The sequence below is a fragment of the Triticum aestivum genome, chromosome 1D, assembly GCF_018294505.1.
Source record: "Triticum aestivum cultivar Chinese Spring chromosome 1D, IWGSC CS RefSeq v2.1, whole genome shotgun sequence".
Classification (NCBI taxonomy): Eukaryota; Viridiplantae; Streptophyta; class Magnoliopsida; order Poales; family Poaceae; genus Triticum; species Triticum aestivum.
In genome coordinates, this window is record NC_057796.1 from 35,918,287 (window position 1) to 35,923,028 (window position 4,742).

Below are 4,742 nucleotides of genomic sequence, written 5' to 3' on the forward strand. Positions count from 1 at the left end.
GGAGGAGCATACAAGTCCAACAATACTTTGTTGAAAGTTTTCCACTTGAGGTAAAAATCCATAATAACAAAAGGGTATATCTTGACAAATGGGGAAGTTTTATTTCCTGGCAAAATTTTAAATGAATAAAATAGGGTCAAAATTTTGGGGTGTCACATTATTCCCTTTATATTCGACAAGAAGCCAGACGGTACCTTAATACTGAGCAGGCATTCAAAGAAGATTTCCTTCTCTTCTTTGGTAAGAGCGTAGCTGGCATGACCCTGATGTATGCCATCTTTTCCGTGCATACGTTGCTGGTCCTCCCGTGCCTCAAGTGTATATTTTGTCTTCCCATACAAGCCCAAAGCCAAGCAGGGTCACGCAAAGATTCTTCGTCACGTGCATCACGTCGACTGCGGAGCGGACCTCTAGGTCTTTCCAATAGGGCAGGTCCCAGAATATAGATTTCTTCTTCCACATGGGTGCGCGTCCGTCAGCGTCATTCGGAACAAGTTGTCCGCCAGGACCCTTTCCAAAGACTACCTTCAAATCCTTGACCATATCATGTACATCAGCACCAGTACGGTGGCGAGGCTTCTTCCGGTGATCCGGCTCACCTTTGAAATGCTTGCCTTTCTTTCTTACGGGATGCCTGCTCGGAAGAAATCGATGATGTCCCAGGTACACATTCTTCCTACAATTGTCCAAATATATACTGTCGGTATCATACAAACAGTGCATGCATGCGCGGTATCCCTTGTTTGTCTTTCCTGAAAGGTTACTGAGAGCAGCCCAATCATTGATGGTCACGAACAGCAAAGCCTTTAGGTCAAATTCTTCCTGTCCGTGCTCATCCCACGCACGTACACCTGTTCCATTCCACAGTTGTAAGTGTTCTTCAACTAATGGCCTTAGGTACACATCAATGTCGTTGCCGGGTTGCTTAGGGCCTTGGATGAGCACTGGCATCATAATGAACTTCCGCTTCATGCACAACCAAGGAGGAAGGTTATAAAAACATAGAGTCACAGGCCAGGTGCTATGGTTGTTGCTCTGCTCCCCAAAAGGATTAATGCCATCTGTGCTTAGACCAAACCATACGTTCCTTGCGTCACCTGCAAACTCCTCCCTGTACTTTCTCTCAATTTTTCTCCACTGTGACACGTCAGCGGGTACTCTCAACTTTCCGCCTTTCTTACGGTCTTCTCTGTGCCATCGCATCGCCTTGGCATGCTCTTTGTTTTGGAACAAACGTTTCAACCGTGGTATTATAGGAGCATACCACATCACCTTGGCAGGAATCTTCTTCCTGGGGCGCTCGCCCTCGACATCACCAGGGTCATCGCGGCTGATCTTATAGCGCAATGCACCACATACCGGGCAAGCATTCAAATCCTCCTACTCACCGCGGTAGAGGATGCAGTCATTAGGGCATGCATGTATCTTCTGCACCTCTAACCCTAGAGGGCAGACAGCCTTCTTTGCTTCGTACGTACTCTCGGGCAATTCGTTGTCCTTTGGAAGCATATTCTTTATCATTATCAACAACCTTCCAAATTCCTTGTTAGATACACCATTTTCTGCCTTCCATTGCAGCAATTCCAGTGTGGTGCCCAACTTTTTCTTGTCAGCTTCGCAATTCGGTACAACAATTTCTTGTGATCCTCTAACATGCGCTGCAACTTCTTCTTCTCCAAATCACTTGCGCAGTTTCTCTTTGCATCGGCAATGGCCCGACCTAGATCATCAGCGGGCTCATCTGATGCCTCTTCTTCAGCTTCTTCCCGCATTGCCGGCTCAGCTTCTTCCCCCATTGTTGTATCATCGTATTCAGGGAACCCATGGCCAGGATAGCTGTCGTCGTCCTCTTCTTCTTCATTGTCTTCCATCATAACCCCTCTTTCTCCGTGCTTGGTCCAAACATTATAGTGGGGCATGAAACCGGACTCAAACAGGTGGACGTGAATGGTTATTGACGTAGAGTAATTGTGATCATTCTTACAGCCAGCACATGGACAAGGCATAAAACCATCCGCCCGCTTGTTTGCCTCAACCGCAAGCAGAAAAGTATGCATGCCATTAATGAACTCGGGAGAGCATCGGTCATCATACATCCATTGTCAGCTCATCTTCATTACACAACACCGAAAAGACCAAATTAATACAAGTTCATACATAAATTTCATACATATATATAGTTCATACAACACTTAAATGCAACAAACAAATAACTCTCTAGCTAAAGCATTTAAATGCAACAACAAATGCGATCAAGATCGCAACTAAGGTAACAATTGATCCAACGGCATAATGATACCAAGCCTCACTATCAATGGCATATTTTCTAATCTTTCTAATCTTCAAGCGCATTTTCTCCATCTTGATCTTGTGATCATCGACGACATCGGCAACATGCAACTCCAATTCCATCTTCTCCCCCTCAATTCTTTTCAATATTTCTTTCAAATACTCGTTTTCTCTTTCAACTAAATTTAACCTCTCAACAATAGGGTCGGTTGGAATTTCCGTTTCACATACCTTCTACATAAAAATATCTAGGTCAACTTGCACTACTAGAAACAAGTGCATATATATTATATTATATTATTAATAAAGAAGTGCATATATTCTGTTACATTATATTATTTCTTATTAATAAAGAAGTGCATATATTCTTTTATTATTCAAAAATTTGTGGCTATATTGATTTCTATGTCAATGTTCAAATGTTGTATGATACATAGAGTGGTCGTCAACGATTCTAAAGGTTGTCTAACATGAAGTTCTACAAAAAAAAGTGATCGCCATTTTAAAAACAAGTGGTAGCTAAAAAATAACCAAATAGTAGTAAAGATAATGGTCATCAATAATATGACGTGTCCATTAATGATAGTTCTTTCACCACGGGAAAATTATTAATGAGGACAAATGGTTGTTGATACTAGAAGTGTGGTCGTCGTTGCCTCAGGATTAACGACAACAAACCATCCCGTCGTTACAAGAATAACGACCGGAAAAATACTTTTAACAACGGAGCCTATCACGACCACCATATTGTGGTTGTTACTGATCTTTAACGACCACAATATGACATTTAACGACCACATATACAATCGTTAAAAATCATTTCCCTAGTAGTGTTGATGGGCATAATTTGTCATAAACACGAAATGCAACAACTAGTTTTAAAAGAGAATATACCACATCCGAATCATAACAAGGACGAGGGCCGACGGGGACGGATATCAAAACCATGGCACTATGTATAACAAACAACGTACGGGTAAGATAATTATACGAGTAACTATATATCCAAATCACACAAACATCAATTTGGTAATGTAAAACATTCATGAACAAGAGGCTCACCACAAGGTGGTGCTGGCAACGGGACGGTGCGGGCGATCGACGGTGGTTACGACGGAGATTTAGAAGGCACTAAGTAAACCACACCTACATATGCAAACTAAGTGTGATTTTTGACCTCAAATTGCATATAAATCAAATACTAGCACATATAATTCCTCCCAAATTACTAAACTCACAAATCAATCACTATATAAAGCATTGCAAGAGCTAATCTAGCAATGAGAGATGAAAGGACAAAGTTGCTAACCTTTGTGATCATTTGAATGGATGGGGGCCTTCAAATCTTGACAAATTTTGGGCAAAATGTGTGATGAGCTTGAGAGGAAGAGGGGAAGAACAGAGAGGAGAGGGGAAAGGGGAAGAACAGAGCGAGCTCGGGTGGACGAAGGGTTTATGTAGGACGACCTTTAGTACCGGTTCGTGATAGGTGCTAGAGGGCCCCGGACTGACAACATCCTGCCACCACTCACTTTAGTACCGGTTCGTGGCACGAACCGGTGCTAAAGGTTCACCACGAACCGGTACTAATGAGAGCGGCCGGCTAGCCGTTGGAACCGGCACTAATGCACACATTAGTGCCGGCTCAAAAGCAAACCGGCACTAATGTGCTTCACATTTTAACCTTTTTCTACTAGTGTGAAGAAACATCAGCTTACTCGTGGATTCTAGACTCACTTCATCTGCACCATCAAAAATTTCTAGAACAACATATGAACCTCTCGGAACGATAGGCACAACCACCTTTCATGAATCGCCATACTTTGTGTCCTCCAAGTAAATGCATGTATTAGCTTGAGACACCAACATGAACTAGGCCTCCTTGTACAAAAAGGAAGACACATTTACGCCTCGTAAGAATCCAGCCTTTCTTGGTACCAACCAGGTCAAACCAATCGACGTAGAAACAAAAATACTAATTTGATTATGTAATCCAACTGAAGAAATTTCATCAAAACCCCATACAGTTTAGTTTCTTCTTCAGCTTCATCAATACATACCTTCATGATGACGATGAAATTTTGAGTCTTTCATTGCTTTATTACAAGATCCACGGTACGAAACCTAGCACCATTGACATTGAAGGTAGCCCACACATGTACACGAAAGTCTAGCCCACACAATAGGTGTCAAAAATCTTCAGATGCATTATTTTAATTTCCTCAAATGGTTTTCAAACCAGCCTGTGAACTTGTTCTTGTGCTTCTTCTCGATGTTTCGCTCAACATTTTTCTTTAATACTACCTTGTGAACTCTATGGAAAAAAGTAAACTTTAATGAACATAAAAATAGTTCGCAACAGTGTAGTATGAGTTAGTGAGGTTATAGAAACTTAATCCATAAAGTCTTGGACTTCTCGACAATTATCAAGTATATATCTATACATTTCGGGC